This window comes from Sceloporus occidentalis, unplaced genomic scaffold, assembly GCF_023333645.1.
Source record: "Sceloporus occidentalis isolate IW3139 unplaced genomic scaffold, rSceOcc1.0.p SCAF_25, whole genome shotgun sequence".
NCBI classification, from domain to species: Eukaryota; Metazoa; Chordata; class Lepidosauria; order Squamata; family Phrynosomatidae; genus Sceloporus; species Sceloporus occidentalis.
The window spans coordinates 83,455-99,360 of record NW_028317005.1 but is presented as its reverse complement, the minus strand read 5'-3'; positions in this window follow the sequence as shown (position 1 = coordinate 99,360).

The window sequence follows — 15,906 nt, the reverse complement described above, 5'->3', positions numbered from 1 at the left end:
TTTGTCCATAACCCCTTATGTTCCACTGGGGCTTATAGCGTATACATACAGCAATAGCATATAGGCTTATAGCTCACCAGTACATTTAGAAACATAGAAACATAGAAAGTGACGGCAGATAAGAACCAGTAGGCCCATCCAGTCTGCCCAACCTCTGAGTACTTTCCTTTAGTACTTGCCCTTATCCTATATCTTCCTTTACCTTGTTGATTCCCTTTAAGTATTTAAATGTTTCTATCATATCCCCCCTGTCCCGTCTTTTTTCCAGGCTATATAGGTTAAGATCCTTTAACCTGTCCTGGTAAGGTTTATCTTGTAATCCATAAACCATTTTAGTAGCCCTTCTCTGCACTTTCTCCAACATTTCTATATCCTTGTGGAGATACGGTCTCCAGTACTGTACACAGTACTCCAAGTGAGGTCTCACCAGTGATCTGTACAACGGCATGAGCTCTTCCCTCTATCTACTGCTAATACCTCTCGCTATACAACCAAGCATTCTGCTAGCATTACCTGCTGCTCTACTGCACTGTCTGCCTACCTTTAAATCCTCAGAAATAATTACCCCTAAATCCCTTTCCTCACACGTTGAGGTTAGGACAGTTTCAAATATTCTATACTCTGCCCTTGGGTTTTTATGCCCCAGGTGCATTACTTTGCATTTATCTACATTAAATGCCAATTGCCACAGCTCTGACCATTTTTCCAGTTTTCCTAGATTGTTTGCCATTTGACTTCTTCCTCCAGGAACATCAACCCTGTTGCAAATTTTTGTGTCGTCAGCAAATAAACATACCTTTCCATCAAGACCATCTGCATTTAGTAGAGAGTAGATAGTTACCCACAAAGTACTATATACTATATATATATATATATATATATATATATATATATATATGCTAGCAAAGTAGGGATAATTGTCCTTCCAAGGTCAGATCTTGTTCCTTTTGAACATATATTATAGCCAAATTACCATGTAATCACTAGGATGTTTTTTAAGCGAGGTATCTTAAGGTCAAGTAGTGTCTGGGAAACTCCTGCTTAGATCCATTAAAATGCATTGCTCTTACTGTTAGAACTGAGATGTATTCACAGTCCTTCAAGTACTAAATTTTTTTACAGTTTGCAACTTTTCAATATCAAGAGTTTGACAGAAGTGACATAATAAGACTTTCTGAAAATATGTGTATTATGGATAGCGTGAAAAAAAAATCTTTGGATTCTTTTTAGTGGCCTAAACCAATCTGTAATTGTGACATGTAAAATATGGTAAATAGTATGAACAGCGAAACAATGCTGAAAAAGCGTTAAAGCTAACTATAATTTCTGCTAAGCCTCTTCATTAAAAACTGCACCTAAAATAAGCAGGTGCTGAAATGACATTCGGTAAGTGGTTGAAGCGACCTGTCCCACTATATGGGTTCTACAACTGAAGTTATTTCATTAAGATGTTATCTAAATCTGATTTTTAACCCCTTATTTCTAGAGCAGAGTCCAACTTTTAGTCCAGATGATCTTTTTGAATCATTTTTTTATTAGAAGGCAAGCACCCAGCAGGTAATATACATAGAATCAAAGTTCTTTTTTGTCATCTAAGTGCATTTTTGTGCAAAGTACCATTCTAGTGCTGTCTTCTTGCAGAAAAAGTAAAACTGAAACTGGGTCATTTAAAGCAATGAATCATATGAGTCTATGACAACTGGGACTAAGGGACAGAGTATTTATTCTCATCGGACTTTGCATGAGCCTGACGCATTACAATGAATCCTAGGGAAAATGCATTCCTTTTTTATTTGGGGTATGTTACAAATAGACATTTCTGGGTTTCTATACATTTCCCACATTGCAGGCTATGTTAGATCTTTATATTTTGTTAACTTTCCATTGTGCACTTTAATATTACAAGTATGGTCTTGTACGCTTGTTCAACGCGGACTACAGATGACAAATAAATGCAATGAGTGTTACTCCAAAGGCTGAGGGGTTCAGCAGCCTGAAAGGTTATATCTCTACTTTCCAATACAAAAACACCTCTAACTGCCCTCTTCGTTCCTCTCATGACTTGCATCTCTCTTCTACCTTTATTACCTCTTCCTGCATCCAGGATTCCGCCTGTTCTGTCTCCCTTCTCTTGAATTCCCTTCCTCGTTCTATCAGATTTTCTCCCTCAAATGCAAATTTTAAAAGCTCTCTGAAAACCCACTTTTATGAGAAGCGGACAACCTTTCCTCATAACACTTTCACCCAGCATCCTCTCTAAGACATCTGAATAACCAACATCCCCCTCCACACATTTGCAACATGGACCACCCTAACATTTAAGTACCACACACCATCATAGTGAATTATAGTGCATATGATGGCTGGAATGTCCCTTTAATTCCATATTTTTTTTTAATAATCACAAAAGTCATCAGTGTTACATCATTCATTCACCATGAATGATCAGCAATCAGTAATCAATAATTATTGCCTTTCTAACAGAAAACAATGAAAAAACTTAAATACTCAAACCCTTTTAGGACCTGTCGGAATAATAAATACAATGACAATGTCCTAGAATGAGTGTGTTAGTGGTAATGGTTTCCAGATCAGTTCAGCTCAGAAGTGTTTAACTCAAGTCCTCGAGGGCCTAAAAACATATGGTTTAATACATTTTTAATGGGATGCTTGTGCTCGAGCTGGGATATCCAAAAAGTATGGCCTGTGGCACTTGAGACCTGGACTTGAACACCAATGCTATATCAAATATAAAAAAGTAAATCTTGTTTTCCTCCCGAATCCTGTATCCATCTGCTAGCACAGAATGCATTCTACGCAAGTGACAATGTACACACACTCAATAAGGTGTGAGTGCATCCACATATGCCCATAGCTTGCATCGAACTAGAAGGTACCATTGAAGTTAGCAACACGAAGTGTTTCGAAAGAAAAACACAGTTTCCCTAACTGCTATTTAAGGAAAAGAAAGAAAAAATAGACCGTACAGACCCATTAAGTAAATCATAATAATATTACAGCGTAGACTGTCAATCCATTTCAATTTAAACATGGATGTTGGACTGTTTATCTAGAACAAAAACAATTATCATTAGTGCAGCAAATGTTTAACATATAGCAAAGAACATATTTCAAATATATAACTAAGTATTAAAAATGACTGTCCCTTTAAACAAAGAGGTTAAAGGAAGCATGAAAGGAATGCGTGGGAAGCATGGTGGAAATCTCTATAATTACTGCAGCTTTCAGCACCTAGCGGGAGGTAGAGTTTATTAACCTGATCATACACACAGTGCACACATTCCAAGCGACATACCTGAGATGTACCGGTCTATAATAAGAAGCTGATCAGGAACATCTCACCACCAACACCCTCAGCTCTAATGCTCCTTGTTCCAAGATGACGCCCGTCTCTTTAAAAATTGCAAAAATAATTGCCTTAAAAATACAGAAAGGGAAGCACACCCTAAGAAACATATAAAGTCAAATTTCTGGGTGCTGCTAAAATGACCAACATGTACGTACACCAAAGCAATACTATTTAAAAGCACCTACCTGCTGCATAAATATTGGGGATTGGGTCACACCATATGGCCATATATTGCTTAGCCTGCCAATTCTTGCTTTGTTGTGTGTCAAAATAACTATGTCACCCTGATACTATAAGGTATACATAAAGATATTTTATATTGCTACTGTGGACAATTTACATGCAATACTTCCATATTATTAATTCTCTATAAAAATAAATATATATATATATATACACATATACATTATTTGGTGACATTGTAATCTACTGTAATTCTCATTTCTAACCAAAGCCTCTTTAAGAATTACTAATTAACAAACATATTGAAGTATAAAACTACTTTTCAATGGAGCAGTGGAAATATATATTTAAACTAGAATTAGTGCAGACATGCACGTTAAAGTGGTCCTTTGTAGACAAAAAGAGAGGGAGAGTCCTTATTAAATGGAAATAAAGAGTATAGATTATTTGTTTTTCTGCTCAAAATAGAGCAGTCTCCGTCAGAAATGGCCACTTTGCTATACCATTGTGAAAGAAAAACACAGCTCCATACACAAACTAATTTCAATGATTCAGATTCTGAAGCTGACTTTTATTGTGCGTAACTAGCAATAAAGGATCTTTGCAGAAACAGCCGATAACATTATGGAAAGGAGAGTCCATATGCATATACCCAGATCTATTAAATTCCTTCGTTTTAGAGAGATGGGAGGATTGTTCATAAAACGGAGTGTACTTGTACCAGGGCCAGACTGGATTAAAATGATCCTTGTTACTTTAACGCCAGTGGCCACCGTGTGATGTAGATGCCGCCGTCTGTTGGATACACAGTGGATGGCAGGAATTATGAAGTCAGACAATTCATAAATTGTAAAAGTAAGGGAATTGTATATGCTGCTAAATGTAGCTGTGATAAATTGTACACAGGGAAAACCATCCAGGAGTTCCGTAGACGTATATCCCAACATCTGGGCACGATTAGGAGGAAAGAAGAAACTTCTTTGGCCCGTCATGTTAATTTTTTTCCATGGTGGAGATCTAGAGTCTCTGAGGTTTTGGGGTATCTCTCAACTTAAACTTGGTCCACGAAAAGGGAATCTGGATCGATTACTATTAAAAGAGGAAGCCAAGTGGATCTATAGACTCAAAAGTTTGAGTCCTCTAGGTTTAAATGAAGGTTTCTCCTTCTCAGCCTATTTGTAGATTCTAAATAATAGGACTCTGATTTGTAATATTGATTATCTGATAATGATTTACTTACTTTATATGGAGGTATGAACATATTATGGAGACTTACATTGTGATAGGGATATTTGGGAAGGGAATTATTCAATTGTGATGCGTATAACTATGTACGGTAAATATGCCAAAATGATGTAAATTTGCACTGGTGTTTTTTGGATGTGGTGCCTTGATGGTTTTTGGTGTCCTTGGTGGGATTTGAACCCTGGGCCCCAGTGCTGCAGGGCAACGGTGTGGGCCACTGAGCCACTTTGCTGCCCAGCAATTACACTGGGTGTAATGTGAATAATAAGAATTACAATGGATAGGAGATCTAGTAATAGGAGTGGTTCTGAGTGGAAAGGAACATCAATGATTGGTGAGAATAACTGTCAGTCAATTTCTTTGACTGCTCACCTTTGGGAATTGGAGAGAACCACTGCCCATCATGTATATGAAATTCTATTGGACTATGTGGGTGATGTCATGCTTAGTCACCTTTAAAGCAATTGGCTGGATCTGACAACACATCTAATACATCGGTAACCATTGGATATGATTGTTCCCTCCCCGAATCTGTGATGTCATTAACAAAGGAGATATAAGGCCAAACATCCTCCATTTTGGAAGCTATTAGCCCAGACCTCTGATGAAGCTCTGAGGAGCGAAACATGTCAGGGGGGCTACTTGTCTGAGTTTTTAATTAGCCTCTGTCACTGGTCATAATTGAATTATTTCTGTTGTTAGGACTGCAGCCATCAACAGTATGTATGACCTAATATTAGTGTTACACAGCTTATGTCACAGTGACGTATACTTTTTATGGTAGGACTGGTGACACTGGTGTTCTTAAAAATCTTTTTTTTTTTTTTTTAATAAACTTTTAATAAAAGTCATGTTTTAGGGTGGGGTTATAATAAGGGTATTTTTTGATCCCGGGAACGGGATTGGTTTATTTGGATACACAGTCTTATACTTTAGCAGTGTGTGGCTGCATGTATCCAGCTGGCAGTCACACTTCAATGTATAGGATCTTCAGCACAAGTGCCAATGATGTTACTCTAAACAATTAGAGTTGTTTTTTCAGATTTAAGTAGCCTTTTCAATTACTTTTGGTTACTGTGAATGTCAGACATGGGCTGGCCATCAAGGGCCAGAAGCCGATGCCCCCTTTCTTTAGGGATGCTAACTGTGCATTTTATGAGCTGTAATAGTGCAACTGTTGGTTATCTTAAATAACACTTTCTTCCTCACGGTCCTTATCAGGGGGGCAACACACGCTATATGGCATACGGCAGTGCAGCTCTTGCTGATTAATCGGCAGAACACCCAAACATTCTCCAAAGTCTCATGTTGATAATGGAATGTGCCCCACAATTTCATACATCTTACAGGTCAGGTAGTTTACAATTATTGAGTTGCAATACATTGTACCCATTGAGGTTCATTATGCGTTAAAATGGTATAAGGAATCTAAAGCTATTTTGACCCCAGGAGATAGCTACACATACGGCCAATTAATGAACAATAGCAGCAGTTTGCCTAATTTTTCAATGTGTTTGTGTTTATTTATTGCACGCGAATCTGCGTCCCAGTTGACTCCAGACCACTGCCTGGCTTGGCTGGCTTTGAACTGGTTAATTTATAACTGAGCACTCCACCCGTGCCCCAGATCTTTCCTGACAACTGCCCTGTTAATCAAGCACGTTATTTTTCTATAGGAGTAAGTATTCTGCCAGCGCACATCTGGAAGCAATTCTAGACTCCATAGAATTCCCAGCTCACACAGAGCACACAGTACTATGCCTTCTACTGTTTTTTAACATCTCTCTATGTATAACTACCTCAGTCTTAATGTCGCACAGTTTTAGGACTGTTTCTTAATAATCTCTACTGCGCCAAAGGTATACAGTAAACCGGTCATTCTGCTCAAACAACCTGTCCCATACAGCTGGAAGTTTTAGCTATTTGATCATATTTTTTGAATATTTTTAGATCATTTCAGAAAAGGTGAAAATAACGTCTGGCACTTTTTCCTGAACAATGTCCTTACACCTTCTAAAACAGCAGCTGGTAAGGTTTTAGAGTGAGGGCCCCTGGAATTTTTTTATTGCATCAAACTTACTATTGAAGAAAAAAAAAATTCTGAATAACCTGACACCTTGGCAAATAAATATATTTTCCATTGAGATCCGAGAGTGTCATATCTGGGGTAATTCATTCGAAAGAAGTGTAAAAGTCAGAACTTTTATTCCAGACAGCGATTCATTGACAGTTCTTAATAGTATTCTACACGCCGCTGTGTACTAAAGTGAGAAAAAAATATTATGAACATCTTTAAATCTTGCTCTAGTGATTTGTTTCCACTTGATGAACCATATTTAATATAATTTAAATATCTATTTATTTATTTATATATATATATATTTATATATTAAATTTATGAAAGAAGACAAAAGAAAAGGAGAGTTCCTGATATCATGCATCACTCTTTCCATAGAAGTGAAATGAGTAATCAAATATATAGAATGAGAATTGCAACGTATTATGCTCACCCAAATTTGCTGTTGTAGTTAAAACAAATAAATAGAAAGTCTATCATTAATTTCATTTTCACCATAGCATTCACCTGCCTATGATATTCGTCTATTTGTGAAGATAATTTTGTCACAGTGTTGCCACAAGACATTTTTCAAACATCTGCCCCATTAATGCCATTCTTGGTGTCGGTTGGGCTTTTGGAGCAGCGAGTATGATGAGCGTCTAGGATGTAATTTGTACTGTAATTCCTACTATGTAGATGTAATCTACAATGTTTGGTCCTACTATCTGCTGTTGTCATTAGTGTCTGACATTTCAAGACATTATCGGGATTGGAGTGACCGTGTAGTTTCAATCCCACATTGGGAAGATCACACATGAAACAAATTGATAAACGGAGATCACATCAAGCAAAAACAAGCAGATAAACTAACCCACTCACATCCCCCTAAAAAAAAACACACACACCCTTTCACTGGGCTGTCACTCAAGAAGTCCTTGTAGTATCTTAGCTTCCATTAAATTCCATTAAAATATCTAACATTCTACACGGCGTAATCCATTAGTTTATACAAGTTCCATCAATAGATTTTAAAACTGATATTTGTATAACAGACCTCTAAAGACTCATTATGGGGTAGATCACATATTTACAGAACCAGAAAAAGGCAAATCCTGGATTAGCTGAGATATCAATGGACCTGCATAGACAGGTTTGCAAGATTACACATTGGTGGTTTATGGCTCAGCAAAGTGAGGTTAGCGCGATGAGGTTTGGGTGCCTTTCAAAGTTTACAACTTCAAGTTTCAGGGACAGGTCAACTTCCATGGATTTGATTAGGGCAGCCCAGGATCTGGTAAGAATCTGGTAGTGAGAATCTACAGGTAGGAAAAATAAATTAAAACACTATATTTCGCACTTTGTACATACAATGTACCAGTCATTTAAGGATTGTTAATAAATATTCACAGTGTGATAGTAAACTTTCTATGCTTTGTTTTCTGCTACATTATTCTGTCTTAAATGAACAGCAGAAAAAAATATATAATATATAAAAAATATATTATGCAAACCATTTTGCTTTGTGGGAAGGCACATTATCCTGCTGAAAGAGGCCAATGCCATCAGGGAATACCGTGTCCGTGAGGGTGTACATGGTCTGCAACAATGCTTAGGTAGGTGGCACGTGTCAAAGTAACATCCATATGAATGGCAGGACCCAAGGTTTCCCAGCAGAACATTGCCCAGAGCATCACACTGCCTCCGCCGGCTTGCCTTCTTCCCATAGTGCATCCTGGTGCCGTGTGTTCTCCAGGTAAGCGATGCACATATTATTCTGAAGTGACAAATAAAAAATGCTTACTTTGCTCATTTGCAACAGGCATGGGGAACATCTACTTGACCAGTTGCTAGGGAATAGGCCTCCCATAAGGCTCAGCCAGGCATGTGTCAGAAATGGTAGATTTGCTATCCTTTTACTAATTACTATTAAGAATTTACAGTAAAATCACATGAAAAGGAGTTTAAGCCACTATCTCTCATTATCCACTCCAGGATTACAAAACCATGTTTTTTCCCCCTGTATCTCTCTCTTTACCTCTATGAAGATGAACTGTTCTAAAGAGCCATAGCAACCGTGGTGGGCATGGCCCTAACTTCTATGGAGCAAGAGGGCAGTTGCCCCAGACACTACAAGGTAAGGGGTATACCTGAGCCACCCATCAGCAATGCCCATGCACCAGCTTGCTTGTCCCTGTGCTCCTGGAAGCAGATGTGAGGTCAGCCCAGGAAACAACTTCTGACCTTACCCTAGGTCCCTTTGGCACTGCTGGTGGGAAAACGGGCATGTTAGTGGGATACAGCTGACCGATATAAACACCAATATAATTTTACTCTATAAAGTACCAGAAAACCAAACTCCAAAAAATAATTTATTTAAAATCTTTATGATATTTGATGGTGGGAGGTAAATGCTGCAATATATGTATTGTTTTCTGACTCTCCTTTCATCCTATGTTTGATTTGTTTATCTGCTAATTTATATTAAGGCCTGAAACAAAAATATGGGGAAAAAACAATATATATTAACATAGTTGCTCAGTTTCTGTTTAAATCCAAAAACTCTAACAGGTCAACTAGTAGAAACATTACATGGCAATAAACTAAGCAAAGTTAATCTCTTATTCTGTAAAAAATAAGGAAAAAGGCTCACTGGAAAAAGAAGGGGATAGTTTTCCTCTTGTGACAATTACTTATTGTTTTATCCACTTTGCAAAAATGGATAAAATGCCATTTTGTAAAGGAATTGGTTAAATGAGGGATTAGGTTTACAATAGATTTTATTGATCCTTAAAAACACATATATGTTTTATCAGTCCTCTGGCCTTATATCCGATGTTGTAAAAGCAATAGTGATTGGAACCAGTCTGTACCTTTACATGTAAGGATTACTCTTGTTGGTACCTGTTCTGAACTGACATCCCACTTTTACTCTAACTTCTCTCTAAAACAAAGGCCACAATGTTACATCTCATCTCGTTCTTATGTCTTTGGAGCCACTCGGAAACAGTAATGCATTTCATGGATTTCAACCGTTGGAATTTCCATCCTCTTCTGAAAGCAGGGCTCTGGTCATTAAAAGGAAGAAAAAAACACTTGCTGACAACAGTGCTTATATTTCGCTTCAGACAGTAATAGGTTCTTATAAGCCTTAAGGAAAAAAAATAAAGATTTACAAAAGAGTTAAATGTCTGAACCAGATTTTCCATAACAGTCTACTCTTACATGCTTATAAAGCAGTACGTGAATACGCACAGCATAAATCAAAATTCCCATTTTCTTATACAATGTTTCCATTGTGTGTTTCTTAAGGTTTAATATAAACAACACGTTTAATTCTTATTGTTCTATGCACAAGAGCTGCAATGAACCCCATAAAAGATCATTGAACGCAGGGGTAGATTAACATAGAGCAAAAGTGTTCTTGGTGGCCTTGGTGACATTTATATACAAGCCTGTGTTAAATATAGTGCTTGTTGCAATGGGTAATATGGGGTCCCATTTGGAACAAAGGATCCCTCTTCTGTACATGCAGACTCTTCAATATAATCAGTGATGGCAAAGGGAGCGTCTCGTTTCTCATCAGGTGACAGGATCAGCCAGCAAAATCCCCTTTTGTAGTCAAATGCCATGATTAGTAATAGTGGAATCTGCATGGGTCTCTGCCTGAAATGAAAAAGCAAGGGTCCCTCAGCCAGCAGCCTGAAGGCACAGGGGCAGAGATACTATGTGCAGGTAGAGCCCCTTATGGAAGGGAACCAGCTATCTGATTTCTTATAAAAATAAAATATATCAAAGAAAAATAAAATATATCAGTGACCCCAGATTTTCAAATGAGAGCAATTTAATAGAATCCGTAAACTTCCTGCGCAATCTTAATTCCATGAAGTCTAGACCATGTTTGGTTGCTGCTTTTTAATATTCATTCACAATGATTTCCATTGGGCTCAATACATTAAGAGACCCAATGGTTGAGGTGCATTTGCAGATTGTCTTTATGTGCTGTTGGTGCCTAGCTACCTGTGAAGTGCAAGGTAAGTTATCGTTCCTAAATTTTGAAACACTATTTAAAAAAATTAATGTGTTTATTATCAAAAAATACTAATGTGCAATTACATATTTGACATTTTATTTTTATTGATATATTATTTATTGGCTGCGTTTCAAAATGTATTATTTTATACAAATATACATTACTATGAACGTCATTTTGTCTGAGAGTGGTATGTATGTTTGAGTGTATTATGGTGTGGTGTATGTGGCTAAGTCGCAGACAGAGGGTTTCTATGCTGCCCCTCTAGTTTGTGTATTGGTTAGGTCTGTATAGTGTGTATTGTTTTTTCATGTGTATTTTGTTTGTGCAATGCACTAGGGCATTTAATGCAACTCAATGTTACATCACAAGTGTCATTTTATTGTAATATACATAAAAAGATTTTTTACTGTTTGGATTAGTGAATTACATTTATCTCTGTGGCTGTGTGGCGTATCTACAATTGCATTACTGAGCTTGAAAACCATATGGAGTGTTCTGACAATGTTTTACTGGTGGGGGCCAAAGTAATTTTGCCCTAGCGTACTAATATTTATGATTAATTGACCTTTTGATTTCACCTGCTTGGACCAGATTTATCTTTAATCTAGCTTTGAAACAGATCACTTTTTCAGGGGGTTACATCTAATGTCACCACAAATATACACCAGTACCCCCCAAACAGGTGTCCAAATCTAGCCTACCCTACCCGACGAGACACCTTGCAGTACTCACGTGTAGAGCATTGGAAAGAGACCATGCTGAAACAGCACAGACATCATTGATGTTACAAATTCCTGGGCCGGTCTGGGGAGATCAGGAGCCCATAATCCCCATTGCCCACTGGAGCAGTACAATAGGGAAACTACACAGGATAGCAGGCCAAATATTTGACACTGCTCCTTGAGGAAATAGGACACTTGGGAGGTAGCCAGCACAGCGGCAGCAATAAAAAAATGATCTAGTTATTATTTAAGAGTATTGTTTCGGCAGATGGATTGCATAAAAAGGCCCAAATGTTCAACATGTATTATGACTTTTGTGCTAAAGAATTATACATCAAGTTTTTTTTATCATGAGAGCTCAAGCACAAACATAAAACAAAAGATTTCATGCCTGTTATAAATGTGTTAGAAAAGTGGTTCCTTTACACGACCCCCACAGTGATTTAGTTGCATTGTACCTACCAAGTTCAGCTCGGATGCACTCACGTAACATTGAGGTTTATACACCAAACTCTGTAGCTAAAGCATGCGCTGAATAGATACAAATAAACAAATGCTATTTTTTATGTTACTGTAGAAATCTAGACTCTGACAGTAAAAAAAGAACCATCTGGCCCATTTAGACTCTTCATTTCTCATACCTCATAATTATTTATTCTTTAAAGGTAGCTCTACGTACATTCCAAACATTCTTAAAGGGAAGTCTGGAACTGGATTACATTGAACTCTCATTGAATGGTGTCTTTTAAGAGATAAGTAGGCTGTCTACCTGTTGTTTAGAAGGAAAGCTGCAAACAGAGTGAAGAAAATTATCAGGCAGTGTGATTCAGACGGGCTAATTCATAGTGATGTCGTTTTTGCTAAAATTTGCTCAGTTTATCTACAGACCTAAAGGTTGTCATTCTTGTGATATTTTAATTGATATAGATCCCCATAGCAATCAGCTACCAAATGCATGGGAACTTTTAAGTTAAAAAGGGTATATCTGCTAAATTCCACTTCATCAAATTGCAGCGCATGTGCCACGCATGGGCTCACATCAGCAGGGCTTCCTTCTTAGACCTGTAATCCACAAAGTATAAAATTCATAAGAAATCCTAATAAATGCAACACACAAATGGCCTAATTATAGGGAAAAAAGTAAACTAATTATTATTACAATGGTTTATTTATAGAGTGCCAACCATGAGTAGAAAAAAGGCAATATTGTAAAAAATAATTGAAATTGAATAACAAATATTCAATGATTATGATGACTATTTATTATTATTATTATTATACAATACACTGCCTGATATCTTGATGGACGCCTGTTCTTTTTTAAAGAAAGAAAGAAAAAAAGCAGATGGTAGAATTGTTGTTTTTTTTTAAAATCTGCACAATGCCTTTTCCTGCCGAGGCTGGATATGCTACACCACAAAGAAAATTCATGCTTTTTACAGGTGGACCTCGACTGGAAAACAATTTCACATTTAATTATACTGGTTTCACACGGCCTCACTCCATCTCATCTCACTATTAAAAATGTAGCTATTGTTTTCATCACCAGAACTCTGTCTGTTGAGTTTAGGTTTACTTCTGCAGCCTGCTAAGTGTCAGAATGCTGTAGCCTCAGGCAGACGGGGAGGGTCAGTGGAGTGATTCCTTTGAATGCCTTTCCTAACATTTGCTTAATAACGTAAACCTTTTTTTTCCTTGGTATTAGAGATAAATTAGGTAGTGACAGATGAACAATAGCCAATATGAATAGTGATTCAGTCTGGAAACTTAGTTTGCACTTATTAATTATTTTTTTTAATTACAAGGGGGTGTATTATTATTATTATTATTATTATTATTATACTATAAAGTACCAACAGATTCCGCAGCGCTGTACAAAGATGAAAATGTTACAGATGTAATAATAAATTGCCATTAAAATGCATTATTATTATTTTTATTATACAATAAATAATTAAAATTAAAAACCTACATAATTAAAATTAGGTCAGTATGGCAAGAAAAGAGGTAGAATATGTAAACCACCGCTTACCAATTTAATAGGCTTTTAACAGCTAGGTCAACCAATAGGGATTTAAACAAAAAAAATATTTTGCTAGAAAATAGATTTTGAATGATGTCACATTCCACTAAAACAAAAGCAAGAGATTTACTGCTTGATTGGAACACATGGGGAAATTTAGATTAAAATAATGGTTCTGTCTATGTGTATGGGAATTCTTTTTTATGAGGTTCTTTACAAGCCCTTCTTATCCTCCTTGCAGGCTTATTGTCAGGAAACTAGATGTGTTACAGCTTATCCTGATAAGGGGATACCTAATTTATAGCCTGCCGTAAACATTCCACGGTGGGAGTGTCAGCAGTGGGCAGTGTGACTGATGGTGCTGGTATGTCTAACCTTAGTACACATGTGAAGGAGTCTTCATGTAATCATTTACGTGGTTTATTTTTCCTTTCATATTGCCACAAAGCGCCCAAGAGCCTTCTAATCTATAAAAAAGATAACTAAGCTATTTGAATGGAAATCAAAGAAATTGTTATTCGCACATGCGATAAACCTGGGGTTTATTACATTCTTTTACCCCGGCTTATTAAAAATTTATAATTTAGACAATTTATACTCTTGTGCATTCCCCATTCATTAGAATAGACAAAGACCCTTTTCTATTAAATTAAATTGTAGTAGTTCCTATAACAAGACTCATCCTATACCATTCATAAATTATATAGTCATGTAACACAATTAAAATGCTTACGTCTGTGGAAATACTATTTATTCTTTTAATCTTTAATAACCCATAAATGTCTGTTACAAGCATATACCTGTGTGTGTGAGCTGGTTCCTGATTGTTATATTTACTGTGTAGAAATGAGTTATTACGGTATAGTACAGTGTGCTTTTTAAAACATTTAACGTATAATATTATTATATTATTACAGTTCTAATTACTCTGCTACCAGGGTCGCCCCAAGGTTTCTAGGTGACCTATGTGTGACACAAAGCTTCCACATGCAATTGTCTACCCAACATAGTAAATAACTATACAGTAGTGTCCCCTTTGAGCTCAGTCCCCTAGGCAGCTGCCCAGTTAGCCCATGTGATGAGTTCAGGGCCGGTCTTAGGGGTGTGCGACCTGTGTGACCGCACAGGGCGCCATGGTAGCAGGGGCGCCTGCCCGGGACTTAACTTAAAACATCGGGGGGTTTTTTTGTTTTTTTTTAAACTTTATTTAACATCATTCATGTTAAATAAAGTTTAAAAAAAACCCCGATGCTTTAATCTAAGTCCCGGGCACGGGTGCCGAGCGGTTGCTCGTGAGTTCTCAGCAACCGCTCGGCGCCCCTTACTCTCCGTGACTCCGTCGCGGTGCCGGCATCTCATATTGAGCGCTGGACTATTCCGGCGCTCAACATGAAATGCCGGCACCGTGGCAGAGCTAGAAGACGGATGCCTCCCGCTCTCACCGCAGGACTCCGGCAACAAGGTAAGTGGGGGGGGAGGGTAGTTTGAAGGGGCAGGAGGGGGTGTAGTTTGAAGGGGAAGAGGGGGGGTGTAGTTTGAAGGGGCAGAGGGGGGGTGTAGTTTGAAGGGGCAGAGGGGGGTGTAGTTTGAAGAGGCAGAGGGGGGTGTAGTTTGAAGGGGCAGAGGGGGGGGTGTAGTTTGAAGGGGCAGAGGGGGGGTGTAGTTTGAAGGGGCAGAGGGGGGGTGTAGTTTGAAGGGGCAGAGGGGGGTGTAGTTTGAAGGGGCAGAGGGGGGGTGTAGTTTGAAGGGGCAGAGGGGGGGGTGTAGTTTGAAGGGGCAGAGGGGGGGTGTAGTTTGAAGGGGCAGAGGGGGGGTGTAGTTTGAAGGGGCAGAGGGGGGGTGTAGTTTGAAGGGGCAGAGGGGGGGTGTAGTTTGAAGGGGCAGAGGGGGGGGTGTAGTTTGAAGGGGCAGAGGGGGGGTGTAGTTTGAAGGGGCAGAGGGGGGGTGTAGTTTGAAGGGGCAGAGGGGGGGTGTAGTTTGAAGGGGCAGAGGGGGGGTGTAGTTTGAAGGGGCAGAGGGGGGGTGTAGTTTGAAGGGGCAGAGGGGGGTATAGTTTGAAGGGGCAGAGGGGAGGGGTTGTTTGAAGGGGCAGGAGGGGGTAGTTTGAAGGGGCAGAGTGGAAGGGTAGTTTGAGGGGGGATAGTTTGAAGGGGCAGAGAGGGGGGTAGTTTGAAGGGGCAGAGAGGGGGGTAGAGAGGGGGGGCGCCAGAGGAGTAGTCCGCACAGGGCGCCACAACGCCTAAGGCCGGCTCTGGATGAGTTGAACCCTAC